This window comes from Biomphalaria glabrata, chromosome 6, assembly GCF_947242115.1.
Source record: "Biomphalaria glabrata chromosome 6, xgBioGlab47.1, whole genome shotgun sequence".
Lineage (NCBI taxonomy): Eukaryota > Metazoa > Mollusca > Gastropoda > Planorbidae > Biomphalaria > Biomphalaria glabrata.
In genome coordinates this window covers 14,467,076-14,484,364 of record NC_074716.1, presented here as the reverse complement: position 1 = coordinate 14,484,364, position 17,289 = coordinate 14,467,076, and the positions used below count along the sequence as shown (strand labels likewise).

The window sequence follows — 17,289 nt, the reverse complement described above, 5'->3', positions numbered from 1 at the left end:
CAAAATAAGAGCAAACAAAAACCAAGAGTTGGAATGTCAGCGTGTAAGAAATATTACAGAAAAAAAAAAGAATCACATCTGTCTGTATGGGGTACGCTTTAATGAGGCTCTATCATGTAACAAACTGGCACATTCCTCGTTCCATATGTGTATGAAATATGTGAATAAATGCTCTTACTTCCTTAGTGCTTTTAGAGCATGGAATGGGTTGCCTGAGTCAGCCAGGAAAACCAATGACTTGGTAGAATTTAAGTCATTGATTAGCATGCATGACTAGATTGACCTAGGAACACGCGTAGGACGTAATTTCCCCCCGACACCTCCCCGGTATTCGAAATCGTGAGGACAATATCAGCTTGACAACAAAAGTAATAAAAGAAAATAGGGCTGTAAAATGGATAAACACACAAGTCTCATTGTGCCAGATAACCTAGAGACAGTAATGGTGTATACCACGATGAAGGACTATCTAGGTAATGGGGCTCTAAAGAAAGGTCTTAGATAGTGGCGACTGGTGATCAACGTTTCCCTGATGGACGTCTTGACAATGTTCTCAATTTTCTGGCTATTACTTCGCCCGATAGTACCCTTGTCAATTTAGGTCGGCGTAATCCCACTCGGCCAATTGCTGGCTTATATCCCTGGAACATTGGATGGACTCTGGGAGATGTGACCGCACATGTGTCTTATCCGCAGCCACACTGTCACGCACAGACACCGCAAACACACACACACACACATAAAATGGTTAGACTGTCTATTGGCTGTCCGTGGAGATTCTGATTGAGATATGTGACTATATTCGGATTGTGACTGGTTTTGCGCATGTGTGTGTTTGTATGTGTGTTTGTATTTGAGAGCGTGTTGCGGTTGATGACGCAGCTAGAGGATTAGTTTGGGTCAGACAAGAACATAAGAAGATGGTATTGGGACACATATATGGGATTAGAGAACGAGTTTAATTATGTAGCGTGTTATAATCATTTTTTAAAGCACATAGAGGTTTAGGAACTAAGACTGATCTATAGAGCTTTAGATAGAGTTCTATATTATATAGTCAGAACAGATACTTCCACGAACATAAATCTGGGTCTGAACTGGTAGAATAAACTATCGTTGTAATTCAAGAAGTTCCTAGGAACTAAGACAGATCTATAGATCTTTAGATAGAGTTCTATATTAAACTTTCAGTTATGATTCAAGAAGTTCCTAGGAACTAAGACAGATCTATAGATCTTTAGATAGAGTTCTATATTAAACTTTCAGTTATGATTCAAGAAGTTCCTAGGAACTAAGACAGATCTATAGATCTTTAGATAGAGTTCTATATTAAACTTTCAGTTATGATTCAAGAAGTTCCTAGGAACTAAGACAGATCTACAGATCTTTAGATAGAGTTCTATATTAAACTTTCAGTTATGATTCAAGAAGTTCCTAGGAACTAAGACAGATCTATAGATCTTTACATAGAGTTGTATATTAAACTTTCAATTATGATTCAAGAAGTTCCTACTGCTGACTTCTGAAATTTAGGAAGTCTCTACACAAATGAAGATTATTACGCCATATCCCAATCGTTCCGCAGAACGGCAGGGTTCAAACCCGGGACCATCGTTCCGGAAGGCATACCCCACAACCAATGCAACTCTCAAGATGATAATAATAATAATTGCCTTTTGCCGTCTCACCATTTGGTTTAAGAGAAGGGCCAATCTAAATCAGACGAGTGGTGGCAGCTGAGCAGGGGAGACCAGGTGACAATCGCTAGGTACAGAACGGGACATTGTCCAATCGGTGCCTATTTTGCTAAATTGAAACTAAACTTCGATTCACGCTGCAGACACTGCCAGGACGACGTCGAAACGGTTAACCACATCCTTTACGAGTGCACAACACTACACCCCAAACATGGCCATTTGAGTGAAAACGAAGCTGGAACGCATGGCGAGTTGGCTCTGTACGGAGACGGGGAAACTCTGAGAGGAGCTGCCGCATACCTTGTCCGTGTTTTCAGAGAATAGATTTCTCAACACGGTGCCCTAGTGCGATGAGACTCACACGGTGCCCTAGTCCAATGAGACTCACACAGTGCCCTAGTCCGATGAGAGTCTCACGGTGCCCTAGTACGATTAGAGTCTCACGGTGCCCTAGTTCGATGAGACTCACATGGGGCCTTAGTGTGATGAGACTCACACGGTGCCCTAGTGTGATGAGACTCACACGGTGCCCTAGTCCGATGAGAGTCTCACGGTGCCCTAGTGCGATGAGACTCTCACGGTGCCCTAGTGCGATGAGACTCACACGGTGCCCTAGTCCGATGAGAGTCTCACGGTGCCCTAGTACGATGAGAGTATCAAGGTGCCCTAGTGTGATGAGACTCACACGGTGCCCTAGTGTGATGAGACTCACAGGGTTGCCTAGTCCGATGAGACTCACACGGTGCCCTAGTCCAATGAGTCTAACACGGTGCCCTAGTCCAATATTACTCACACGGTGCCCTAAAGCGATGAGACTCACACGGTGCCCTAGTCCGATGAGACTCACACGGTGCCCTAGTGCGATGAGACTCACACGGTGCCCTAGTACAATGAGACTCACACGGTGCCCTAGTGTGCGATGAGACTCACACGGTGCCCTAGTGCGATGAGACTCGCACGGTGCCCTAGTACCTTACCTCTCCTTACATAACATTGTCTGTTGCTAGTAAATAAATGTTCATATTTTTTTTTACACATCTAGATCTTGGTTTGTATTGTCATTCTCTGGTAGACCATAGTCAGTAGCAGTTTATGTGTGTGGGCGATGTGTGTGTGTGTGTGAGAGTGAGAGAAAGAGAGACAAGAGTATATCTATACATTGATTTCTTGCATAGAGGTCACAATATCTACAAAAATATTAAAGAATGTCAAATTAACATTTTCTCCCTTAAGAGTAACATCTCTTTGTGTTTGTTTTAATTATACAATAGTATCGCAATTTTAGACTGAACTTTTTAATTAAAATGTAATTAAAAAATAAAGAACTACACATTTCAGGTATGTTGGTAAGGTAAACAACACACACCCCACTAACTTTAAAAAAAAAAAAAAATACTTCTAGATGGTTTATTCACATAAAATAAGGTTTATTTAATAGATAAATGTTTATAGACTTAAAAAAAAAAATTTTTTGTCATTTTTTCCTAATTATATGATAGACATGTACCTTAATGATAATGGTTCTTTACATTCTAAACATTAAAACGATTTATTATTTAAAGTGAATACGAATGCAAACCTTCCAGCTATGTAGAGAAATTCAAATTATTCTCGGGGGTAAAAAAAAAAAGGGGGGGGGGGGCGGGCGTTCTCAAAGAGTTTACCCATGTTTCTATAGATCTATTCTGAATTACTTAACAGCAATCGGCTCTGCGCTAGTAAGCTTACATTGAAACTAAGATGGAGAGGTTTAAATCCAGCGAACAAGAAAATGCTTTTTTTTTTCTGAATAGCTTTTATGTTTAGCAACGTTCATGCTTAAAGGATGCTAAGAGGGCTATGGTCCAAGCTCTTTAGGGGAACAGTTGGGGGCGAGGGGGGAGTATTTGGGAGAAGGTTTTCCGTACTGCCTATAGGCACTAAGTAAACACAACTCTGCTCAAGTCGGGTATCGAACCGAGACCAATCGTTATAGAAGGCCTCAACAATGACCCGCAACGTCACAGCCTGTGGGCAGTTTAGACCAATAGTTTGTTGCCACATCACAGACCACGTCTCGCATTTTTGTATGTTTTGTACACGTTGTCTGGGGTGAAAAAGACGTCAACAAATGTAGAAATCAATAAAACGAAAAACGTGTGCACAGTGACGTTGGTATGAGAGAATACCCCCCCCCCAACCAACTAAACTAAGTGCCGGTTTAAAATGTGTCTTAGTATCGCTTTTAAGGTGTTTTTTTTCTCAAGTTTTCTTAAATAATGGGAGATAATTTACTTTGAATCGGACTGTTGTCATGAGCATCCGGGAGATAATACCTGGGTACTTCCTTTCGATGATTGATTGCCCTTGTTTGGGGCATTAAACCAAAACAAAAAAACTAGACATAACAAGGGAGAGAATCGACATTTTTAAACACTGGTCATTTGAGACTTCATTTTATCTTCACCCTAATAGAGATTTTTAATGCGTCTATTTCTGGCTGTTAGATTTCAGTCTCCTTACGGGTACAGAATAAAAACAAACTCACTCGGTCTGTCTGTCTGGCAAAAAGATCGTACACGTTATTACCCCTACACCATCTCTCGGATCAAGTTGAAAGATTGTACAATTATTCATTGGCATAGACAAGACATGATTAGTCAATTAATCACTGTTAATTAATTACTTTTGTATACTAACAAGGGAAATTTAATCCTTCAGTATGTAGGGCTTCTTCGTTCTAGATAATTGAACACGTTATTTCCCCCACATCACCCCTCTCGAATCCCCCCCCCCCGCTACCCTGTATGATGACAAAAGTCCCATTCGCGCCTTAGGGGGGAGAGCTCCGTTCAATCGCTGCCATATCTGGCATTATCGCACGGCCCATGCCCAGTTAACTTTGTACATTTTCCATTAAAAAAACAAAATAAATTTATTACAACAAATTGATAAGCGAATTGGTTTTTTTTAAATTGATACACGATACATAAGTTGTCATCGACAATGAAATAATTGTGCAAAATTTCAACTTGATCCGAAAAAGGGAAGAGGGAGAAAAATCGTGTGCACATTTTACACCAGACAGACAGACAGACAGACAGAGGAAGTTCATATAATTTCGTTAAAAAATAAGCAGGGCAATAATCTTATTAAGTGTACTCATCTTGAGAGGATATAATAATTAGCCATGACGGTCTGTATGATATCTTGGACTAATAGAACTGTTCTTGGTGTCAGTCTGTAACTAGGTCAAATTTCTTGTATTACAAAGATTCCCCTATACTCTATAGTAATACGCTTAGAATGTACTTCGATGTCTTTGGTATTCAATTTAGAATCATTGCAATATCTCGGTGTCAGAAGGAAGTTCAACACCGTTTTAAAGCTGATCCTTCTAGGCAGTAATACACTTTTTATTTTCTTTCAGTTTCTATTTTCATTTTTTTTAAATAGACATTCGAACTAGCACTTGCAATTTCTAAATTGATTTTATATTCCATTGAGAATATGCTGACACTGTTATAAATAGCGGAGTCTAGGAAAACATCATTTTTCATTCGTTTGAACCAAAAAAAAAATTATGTTTTCTGTATCGCCTATAAAATTAAATTAAATTTTCCACTTTCAATGTTGAAAAGTGTCGATGCTATTTAACGAGATAAATCTTAGAGAAATGTTGAATGATGCTAATAGTGTATGCTGAATTGTGGGAGTAGATGTTTGAGAGGGGTTGCAATGGACCTCTGCAGTGATTGTGAAAGTGAAGTCTTTGGCTGATGTTTTGAAATAGTGAATGTTAGTGAATGTTGGTGAATGTTAGTGAATGTTAGTGAATGTTAGTGAATGTTGGTGACTCTTTGCTAGGAATGATAGAACAGTGTAGAACTTTGAAGTGTTGACAATTATGATTATAGATGTGCTATAAATAGACACGCATACAAATATATCTATAAATACAAGTATATTAAAATAATAAATAGTAACAAATAACAAGGTTGATATAGTCGACCGCTCACCCGTCTATTTTATTTTAAATATTATGTTGTATATCCTGGTGAAGACAGACTTGGATTTTTAATTTCGGGATCTTTTTGCGCCTCTGAGTCCACCCAGCCCCAATGGGTACCTGGTGGGAAAAAGTAAAGGCGGTTGGTCGTTGTGCTGGCCACAGGACACCCCTCGTTAATCGTAGGCCACAGAAACAGATGGCCTTTACATCTGCCCTATAACCACAAGGTCTGAATGAGGAACTTTACTTTATTATGTTGTAAATGAAACTTCGTACTAAAGACAATGTTGTGTGTGATAGTATAATCTCTCCCAACTCTATAACCAGGCACATTTTGTATTTGCCTCAAATACGACATAAAAGTAATTGTAGAAGAAAACAAAATATAAAAGTTTCATTTTCAAATCTCTTTTTGTTTTTAAATTCAGCGCTATCAAAATTCTCAATTTAATTTTAAAAATATTACTTTGACCTAAAAGCCTAGATGAGGAATGGATAAAACAATACATATGAGCATGATAGAAGCAAAGAATTGAAAGCAAATTGTAGCCTTATTCCGTTACATTGGATAATTTCACGATAGCCTAAGCAATGTCAAGGACTCCAAACTGAGCGTCACTGTTGTCAAGTAAATAAAAAGAATTGAGAATTAAGAATAATTTTAACCCAATCTCAAAGCTTACAGTTGATCTTCGTACCGACGCTTCTTTATTGCCGCTAATGAGTTGCCCGTTTGTTTTTTAATTAGTTGTCAGCCATGGAGTGAAAGTCTAATACTTCTAGATTTCAATTGAACATTTCGTGCTACAAATGGAAGAGCTTTGAACATTTCGTGGAGAAGTGACAAAAAGCGCAGAAAAAAATCTTCCTATAGCTTTTAAAATACATAGTTCATGAACACTAGTTTTTCCGCCATCAGTGAAAATGTCTAATAGTCCCGTTTTAAAACGTAGGATGTTTGGAAGGCCTTATTGCAATAGCCCTATGCAATCTTACTCTTTTGGACTCCAAAAGGGGGAGTCGATCGACATCCCCCCCTCCTCCAAATTCCCCAATTTTTTATCTTGATTAGATTTGATCCACATTTTTTATTTATTCTAGAGAATATTGGACACAACAATGAATAAGTGGAACTAGCGATGTTCAAACTAAAGCCTGTGGGCTACATCCTGCCACCAGGGCATCTTCTTCTTCTTGAACTTTCAGGTAGAGTTGAGCCGTCACCTCTTGGAACTCTAGGCCAGCAAAAGTGAACCGGCCTGAATGAGAACAGTGTACGGCGGGGAGTCAAACTAGTGGCCAGAGGCCACGAATACGGGACCCCGCCATTTTCCTTTTCTATACCAGGCCAACCGAGCAGGACACGCCATTTATGTAACGGCCCCTTGAGGAACGGCGCCTGGATTGTGATAAGATTGTGGGAGCTTTTTTTTTACAACTCCGCATATTGCAATGGAAATGCTCTCGCACCCCCTTAGGCACCCCCACATGGAAGTCTTGTTTTGCTAACCTTTAGCCTAATCTTTTCCTCCTACGATTGTTTCCACCCGGTCGCCACTATGAGGCAGGGTAGCATGCCCGGGCCACCAGGGCATAAGGAAGCCGCAGATAATTAAAAGACTCAACAAGACACTCTGGTCATTATATATGTAGATTTCGTTTGTAGAATCGTGTGTTTGTCGTGTGTTTGTCGTTACGATTGATTTTGCTACGCTGTATTCTAGGCAAGTGTTGCAACGTTACTTAATGTTAAAATACTTTTTTGTTTTTATCTTATTTTGTTATCCAAAAAAAAATAATATTTTTTTTACAATTTTTGTTTCTCGTGATTTCTCGCGTCACCACGTGATACCACGACATCACCACTGAAGTCAACAGATGCTATTTTCGAAGGCCCCATGTTGAGCATGCCAACATTGTTTAGGTCAGTGATGCTTAAAGCTTTCAGTGATTGGTCCCCACGGAGTAAAGAGAAGTCATTCACGGGAGATAATTAAACACAATGCAATTACTTTTTTTTTTCCATTTAGTCAAGAGCCTTTCAGCCCGTCTCTAGCATTCATCGTGTCTGTAGGCAACAACATTACAATTATAGTCATGAAATCTTTTTTTGCTTTCTCTTTCTCATGACACACATACACACACACACACACATATATATATATATATATATATATATATATATATATATATATATATATATATATATATATATATATATATATACTATAAGGCAGATAGTAAGGTGTATATATGAATGTGTTAATGTCCCTAATAGAAATCAGAACCGTTTGACCAATCTTGATAACTCTATGAAAGTATTACTATTTCATGGATCTAGGCCATATTTACATGAGGCAAGATCGAAAGGATCTAGATCTAGTTTTAAGAACTACACTTTGCACAGATAGTTTTTTTTACTTTGACACATGAAAATACAAAGTATAGTCTATTGATTTCATTATTAAATAAAATTAACCTTCAAATTTGTGTTTCAGAAGCAATTTTATATAAATTTGTTCCTTATATCTGCCAATTTTGACGTCCTAACATACTTTATATCCCATTCATCGCGCGCTTCTTTCATTTAAAAAGGTCAATTTATCTCTATTAACTCTTTCTCTCCTAACTGACGATACCAGCGTTGATTTCACCAGAATGTGGTAAATAATTACGGAGAGAAAGAGTTAAAGAAACTTTTAACAAGCCGTTTCCATAATATTTTATATTGGATATGAATGTATCCGCTTAATCCATTTCGCATAGCGTCCCGAAATTATTAGTGCCGGCTCTGGATAGATAGATAGATAGATAGATAGATAGATAGATAGATAGATAGATAGATAGACTATTAACAAGCATACATATATAAAAACATTCTTTTAAAAGCATTCCCCAATTTATACATTTGTACCACATAATGTCATTTAACTGACTCAAAATTATCCTATTGATTAGGTTCAAATTAATTTCAGAATAATTATAATAAGTTCAGAATCATTGTAATATCTCGGTGGCAGTCACGAATATGTTCAGAACTAAAGTAATATCTAGGAGTCATTCAAGAATAAATTTAAATGTAATCTTTCGGTGTCATTGAAAAATAAGTTTAGAATCATTGCAATATCTCGGTGTCATTGAAAAATAAGTTTAGAATCATTGCAATATCTCGGTGTCATTGAAAAATAAGTTTAGAATCATCTCGTTGTCATTTAATAATAATGTCTTTGTCTTGTAGCTAATTATTGTTTCCCCAAAGTTGGACATTCATTAGCGTCCATTGTCAAACAGAACAAAATGTGAAGAGACAAAGAGAGCTTCTTCAAAGACATGATGTCTTTGTGTGTGTGTGTTTGTTTTGTTTTGTTTCGTTTTATAACGAATCTTGAGCATTATTCTTAATTAGCTGGCAAACAACAAAATAATAAAAATTTGAAACAAAACATTATCAGAAATAGTTTTTTTAATTTTGTTTTCAATAACTTAGAGACTGTTGTGTTTCTGCAAGAAATTAAGTCTTTTGTACTGAAACCAGTGAATATCTGCTACATAGACTTATATATATTGTATCTAGTCTGGACATGGAGATCTTTTAAAACTACAAAAAATGTCGTGAAATTTTTTTAAAAGTTGAAACAAGGCGTTGTTTTGTAAGTACATATAAGTGATGGGGTATTTTTTTTCAAACCTAACCTATGTAACATATAATTAAATCTTTAGATCTAGAATTGGTAATTGAACATAAAAAATAAGAGTACTCTCGTCTCATAATTATTATTTTGCATTTTTTTAGATACATAATCTAGAAAGATCTAGGTAATCAATCTATTTAAATGTACATAAGATGATTAAAATCAACAGACATGAATTATTTCGATCTAGGATTTTTGAAACATTATCTCAATTGAAACTAACAGGAAATGGCTTTGATTCATATATTTGCGTGAATATATAGTTCTGTGATTAATAGCCCATTCTAAAGAAAATCCGAGAAATGATTTTGCATTATTTCTAAACTTTGAAGACAGAAAAGATTGATTGGGGCGACTTCCCTTAGAGCTTGAAAGAGAGTTTCGTACATAAAAATCTATATATATAGGTCTATGAATCGATCAATCGCGGATAAGAATTTGTTTCCGGTTTCCAGTCTAGATATAATATACAAGTCTATGATCTGCCAATAACATTGTAAACAATGGGACAAAAATTAGATGTAAATTTTAGATGTAAAAACAAAAATGGCTAAATACTAAAATATTAATACATGTTTTTCTATAAATTGCGTAAGTTCCTTCAAAAGAGAAGATGATTACGTCCTACCCATATCCCTGTGTTACTCTTGTCGTGTATGTTAAAGTTTACATATTTATAGATGATGTATTAATTTATTGCATAAATTTTTGAGTATTTCAATAATAACATGGCTCCCCGGTATGCGCGCTGGACTGTCTTTTGGTCGTCTCAATGGTCTTGGGTTCATACCCTGCCCGCTGCCATCCCCCGTCGTCCTGCGGGAGTATTGGACTAGGAAGTAGATTACCTTCAACTCTGAAGGAACACCCAAACCACGTACAACAGTTTACAAACATTTGTTTGAACATGGATTCACTGGGCACGCGTCCTCTCCTTCTGCTTTAGTTTGAACTTATGCAAGTCTTCATTTAGTGCAGTGATACTTAACTACGGCCCGCGGACCATATCGGTCCGCAGTCGTGGTACTATCCGGCCCAACGCAACCTAGCCACAGAGCTAAAAAAGTCTCTGAGGATAGTGTCCATGACACTTTTTTTTTTTTGCGACGCTGCTTTCCGTAACTCATTTTTGAAAAAGTTTTAAGGCTCACTGATAAAGCAGGCAGACCAAATTGAATATGCCGATAATGATTGCTATGTATCAATTACTGCATTATCTAATATATAAAGCAGAAAGCATAAATGTATGTATGTCCCGCAAAGAAATCAAAACCGTTTGACCAATCTTGATAAATCTTTGCATAAATGTTCCTTAGATCATGGCGGAGACCGTAGTGTATGTTTAATGTCCATACCACAACCAGGTAGCCATAAAAAAGACAAAAAAGTACCTAATTGAAACTCTGTTACAGAACGAAACTTTTTTTTACAAATCTGGTAAACCCGTTTTCACAGTATTATATATTTGATATGAATATGTCGGCCATTTTAAACTCTACTTTTATTTTCGTGGCAAATCAAACAAAAGTGTTACTTTTTACACTTCCTCTATTCAGCTCGCAAATTCAAGGGAACTGAAACCTGGATGTACAAGGCTCTTCAAAACGACTCTAACAATTTTCCTACTAATTGGTGTATCTCTTTGGGCAGGGCCGGCCTTACATAATCGTAGACCCTAGATGAAGTGAATTTGATGGCCCCAAATGAAATAGAAAAATAAAACATTAACAACGAAAAAATAAAATTACTTAATTTATATAAAAACTTAGTCAAGCCAGAGTGCTCTAACCAGATCTACCTTAGTCAACACTAAACTTAAAAAAGAAACAACAGTCATAATCAATCATCACACTTTAGATCAAAGCAACTTAAAAAATAACCTAACATACACATCCATAACACTAAAGAAGATTACCCATCACAAATGGAAGTTCTCAATCAGACACAGCAGAAATAAATACCTATCACTGTTAATATTAATAGCAGGAGATGTAGAGTCAAATCCAGGGCCTAGATCTAAAGATAGATGCAACATCTGCAAAAAAGTATGCACCATGAAACAGAAAGCCATTCAATGTGACACCTGCGATGAATGGTACCATGCATCATGTCTCCATATGAATACACCTGTGTATTATGCCTTAGGCAACAAAGATGCATCATGGCACTGTGTACCGTGTGGGTTACCTCAGTTTACATCAGGACTGTTTGATTCCTTTGATGCAGACACTTCTAACCCATACAACATCCTAAACACCATCCCAAACCAAACTCACCAACCACTAGCCAGATCCACTCCTGTTAAACCTAAATCTACTAAAATTAATACAAAAGCCTCACTAAACAAACCTACTAAAGAAGTAACACCAAAATACCTTAAAACCTTAGTAATAAATTTTCAAAGCATTAGGAACAAAACAGCAGACTTAGAAATTTTATTAGAATGTGAGAAACCAGACATAATTGCAGGCACAGAAACTTGGCTACATCCTGAAATTTATAATGCAGAAATTTTCAATAGTAATTATGAAATTTTTAGAAAAGATAGGGCTGATAATCATGGAGGAGTTCTTTTAGCAATAAAAAACACTCTTATAGCAGAAGAAATTACCTTACCTAACTCAAAAAATATAGAATCAACATTTTGTAAAATTAATACCACCTCAACATCCCTAATAATAGGCAGCATTTACAGACCACCAAATTCTAGTTTAGAATACATGCAGGAACTATGTAATCAGATTACGACACTTAAAGAGACAAATAAAAATGCAGTTTTTTGGATTATGGGTGATTTCAACCTACCTGATATAAATTGGAAAACACTAACCATAGATAAACACCAAAACCTTAAGGACATAAATGAGCTTTTCATAGAAACTTTACACAACCTAAGTTTAGATCAAATCATTAAAAAGCCAACTAGATTAAACAACACATTAGATCTCTTCTTAACCAACAGACCTGGATTAGTAGTTGATTATGATATTATCCCTGGTCTATCAGACCATGAGATCATAAAAATACACAGTCAGATAAAAGCAGTAGCCAATTCAAAACCCAAAAGAAAAATCTTACTCTGGAATAAATGTAACCTAACACAACTACACCAAGCTGCATTAAACTTTCAACAAACATTCTTATTAGAAAAAGACATTAACCAACCAGTCGATGACCTCTGGAATTTCATTAAAAACCATCTTAAAAGCATTATAGAAAATCAAATACCAACTAAATACACATCAAACAAAATAAATAAATGCTGGTTTAATAATAGACTAAAGAAGCTTTGTAAACAGAAGGAAAACCTATATAGAAAATTTAAAAAAACTAATGCAGAAAGAGTTTACAAAAAGTATATAAAAATTAAACACTTAACCCAAAAAGTAAGCAGACAGCTGCAGAGTGAATACATAAACAATGTAATATCTAAAGACAACAACAAAAACCTATGGTCATACATTAAGTCTAAGAAAATGGAAACAACAGGCGTAGCGCCATTAAAAGATGAACATAACATAATACATAATGATAATGAAACTAAAGCAAACATTCTAAACAAATACTTTGCATCAGCATTCTCAGCCCCAGGAGACAAAGACATATTACTGAATTTGAACCAAGTAGACAACATAGAAGATATAGCAGTACAAGAAAATGGAATTCAAAAACTATTAGCCAACACCAAACCAAATAAAGCTTCTGGACCTGATGGTATTCCAGCTAGATTACTCAAAGAATTAAGTAATGAGCTAGCCCCAGTGTTCAAAATACTCTTTCAGGCTTCACTTAACCAGGGCAGAGTACCAAAGGACTGGAAAGAAGCTAATGTCACCCCCCTATTTAAAAAAGGAGAAAAATCTGACCCAGGAAACTACAGACCAGTATCACTTACCAGCATCACATGTAAAATCCTAGAACACATAATATGTAGGAACATCATAAACCACTTAGACAAACATAATGTCCTCACACCATACCAATATGGCTTTAGGAAATATAGATCATGTGAAACACAACTAATAGGACTAATTGATGATTTTTCAAAAGGTTTAGATAATAGTGAACAAATAGATGCTATCTTACTAGATTTTTCTAAGGCTTTTGACAAAGTTCACCACCATAGTTTGCTTAAAAAATTAAAATATTTCGGCATTAATGGTCCACTGCATCAGTGGATTAAAGACTTTCTGATAGGGAGAGAACAAACTGTAATAATAAATGGCTCTAAATCAACACCGATAACAGTAAACTCAGGTGTACCTCAAGGAACAGTCTTGGGTCCACTACTATTTTTAATTTACATAAATGATTTACCAAATTGCATTACTTCAGGAACAAAAGTCAGATTATTTGCAGACGATTGCATAATATATAGAACAATAAAAACAACACAAGACACAGATATTTTACAAAGAGAATTAGATGAATTACAGAAATGGGAATCAAATTGGAGCATGTCTTTCCACCCAGAAAAATGTCAGTTGTTAAGAGTAACAAAAAAACTAAAACAAATTAATTCCACTTATCTTATTCATGGCAAACCAGTAACACAGACTAAAAACGCAAAATACCTAGGTGTTATAATAAATGAAAAACTGTCATGGAATCCACATATTGATGAAACTACAAAAAAATCAAACAAAGCATTAGGATTTATTAAAAGAAATTTCTATAAATCAAATAAGAACATAAAACTAAAATGTTATTTAACCTTGGTTAGGCCAATAATAGAATATGCATCCTCTGTTTGGGACCCCTCAACTCAAGAAAACATTAAGAAACTAGAACAGACACAAAATAGAGCAGTGCGATTCATAACAAACGAATATTCACATTTGACTAGAGTAACACCTTTAGTAAAATCACTAAATTTAGAAAGCCTTCAGGACAGAAGGCTCAAAAGTAAAGTAGCAATAATACATAAAACACTGAACCATAATCTTCAAATACAAAAACAAAATTTAATAAAATACTCTGAAAGACACAAAGATAAAGGCACATTCCTCGTCCCATATGCTAGGACAAATTTGTACAAATACTCCTTCTTCCCTAGTGCTATTAGAGCATGGAATGGGTTGCCTGAGCTAGCCAGGAAAACCAGTGACTTGGCAGAATTTAAGTCATTGGTTAATATGCATGACTAAATGCATGACGCGTAGGACGTAATCATCTTCTTTTTTGAAGTAACGTCTGTATTATATAAGATAAGATAAGAACTTTGGGCACAAGTCTCGCTATTTCTTCTCTTAAAAAAAATTGCTTTGAGTCCTGTGCGAAGCCCCCATCAACCGGAGGCTCTAGGCGGCTGCCTAGTTTGCCTATGCCTAAGGTCGGCCCTACTTTGGGAAAAGAATTACTAGCTAAATGTATGCACCATTTTTTAAATCTATATATAAGAGCAAAATAATCGATCTTACAAAGGTTGGTCAGCTGTATAATGGTGAAATAGTCTTTTTTTTTCAGAATTTGTTTTTTAAATTTAATTTTTTTATTTATATACCCACTAAAAATAATTATTTAATGAACTATTGTTCGAAAAGATATCTTATATATATATATATATATATATATATATATATATATATATATATATATATATATATATATATATCAGTGGCTTCTCGTTCAGAAACTGATTAGGACTAATTCCTTTCCAAACCTACTGGCAGAGACATGCTGGAGAGAAATCATAACATTTCCATTGCACAAACTACACATTTGCATATTTTGTATCCAGATTTATTTTGTTTGTCTTTTTTTTTTTTTGACACATCTGCCCAGTTTGGGCAATGTTAAGTATTCTCTTCCACTATTCAGTAAACAAATACGGGAGGTTAAAAAAACTGTATAAACTGTAATTAAATTATTAACATTAGCATACTTATAATTATAAAATTTTGAATTCTAGATTTAGTTATTAAAGTATTAATAGAAGTCGTACGACGTAATTATATTCTTTTTTTGAAGTAACGTCTGTATTTTATAAGATAAGATATGATTGACTGAGGAACATGCGCAGGACATTATAGTCTTTTTTGAAATAACATTTGTATTTTATAATATAAGATCTGTTGTAAACAGTGATAGCCGGAACGGTTAGCTATAATTTTCCTTCAAATTAACTCAGATTCTAACACTCGGGAATTCTATAAATGTACTAGGAAATAATAACCCATCATATAAATCCATGGATTTTTTAAAAGTTGGTTATAAGATAATTAAGAATTGAAATATTTTTTACATTCGATTATGTCTTCAATAGTTCATTTGAGAAGCTTCTGGAAGAATATTTCTAAAGATATCAACTACTTACCGATGTATTCAGGAGACTTTAACACTAGATCCTATGTTAGTAGAAACTTAATTGAACTTTGTTGGACTAGACACTTCACATAACATAAGCATGGATCTTAAGTCTCATAAACACAACATTAAGCGGGAAAAAACTTATGACATCGCCTGGGTCAGTCCACAGACAAGACGTAGACACAGCAGGGCGAGTCTCACATGGGCCAGTCACTCAACGTCAGCCTCCCCTGTCTTTCTCTCGCGCTTTCCCTCACTCTCTCCATCACTCACTCTCATACAATATCAATATTATGTATGCCTTTTTTTTTTCTATATACACCCATAATTTTGTCCAACCTCCCTCTATCTCTCCCTCTCTTTCACGTTGTTTCACTTTCTTTCTCTTCTGTGTGTCTCTCTGAATCGCTTTCTCTCTCTCTTTCTCTCTCTTTCTCTCTCTCTTTCTCTCTCTTTCTCGCTCTCTCTCTTTCTCTCTCTTTCTCTCTTTCCCTTTCTCTCTATTACTCTGTCTTTCTCTCTTTATCTCTCTTTCCCTTTCTCTCTTTCTCTCTCTCTCTCTCTCTTTCTTTCTTTTTCCCTTTTTTTCTCTTCCTCTCTCTTTTTCTCTCTCTTTCTCTCTCTCCCTCTCTCTTTCTCTCGCTATATTTCCATTTCTCTCTCTTTCTCTCTCTCTTTCACTCTCTTTCTCTCTTTCTCTCTCTATTTCTCTTTCCTATTCTCTCTCTTTATCTCTCTCCTTTTCTCTCTCTTTCTCTCTCTCTCTTTCTCTCTCTTTCTCGCTCTCTCTCTCTTTCTCTTTCTCTCTTTCCTTTATCTCTCTTCCTCTCTCTTTCTCTCTGTATCTCTCTTTCCCTTTCTCTCTCTCTCTTTCCCTTTCTCTCTATCTTTCTCTCTCCTCTCTCTCTCTCTCCTGTTTAAAACTTTCCCAATCACTTAATCTCTTTCACTTCCTCATGCTCTCCATCACTCCCTTGCTCTAACCTCTCCCCCCCCCCCACAAGCTCTACCGATGAGCACTACTGTCTCCGTGGTAGTGGTGGGGGGGGGGTAAAGAGTTGGGAGGGGGGGGGAGAGAAAATAAGGCATGAAAGCATGAGCTGAGGATACTCGTGGAGTGAGTGAGTGAGCTGAGGAGGGTACTCTTGGGGTGACATCAGTGTATTGCGTCACATCCAAAGCGCTCCAAACACATGATGCTGTTATCTCGGGACTTGAGCGCTTATAAAAGTACGTCGTCCGCTCTGATTGATGGGAAGGCTCATGCTAATGCTTAACTTCAAAAAAACAGAATAAAATAAAAATGTGTCCATTATCATTTGTATGGCAAAAAAATGTACGGTGGTGGTGACCTGCCATAAGATGATCAAAGGAAATATAATATCTGTATTCATATTGATATCAATAGGGCCGCATATCGCACGCAACAGGTTTTACACATTTTAGGCCCGTTAATTAAAATCATAATTACTATCTGGGCAACATGTGAAGAAAAAAAAATCGGGAGTGAGGGGGAAGTAAATCTTTTAGACCTTGCGATCTATTGGGTAAAAGGTGTAATGGTCATCTGTTTCTATGGCCAATGGTTAACAAGAGTGTC

The 17,289-nt window shown here is 36.2% G+C and overlaps 1 protein-coding gene across 1 annotated transcript in view; it reads right to left on the bottom strand.

Annotated features, from left to right (window-relative positions):
* Nucleotides 1-16,205, bottom strand: part of LOC106052662 (uncharacterized) — a 106,331-nt gene extending 90,126 nt beyond the window's left edge. The window contains exon 1 of the mRNA XM_013208090.2: nucleotides 15,697-16,205. The gene's annotated coding sequence lies outside the window, so the exon portion shown is untranslated. The remainder of the gene's footprint in view (nucleotides 1-15,696) is intronic.
* Between the last annotated feature and the right edge of the window lie 1,084 nt (nucleotides 16,206-17,289).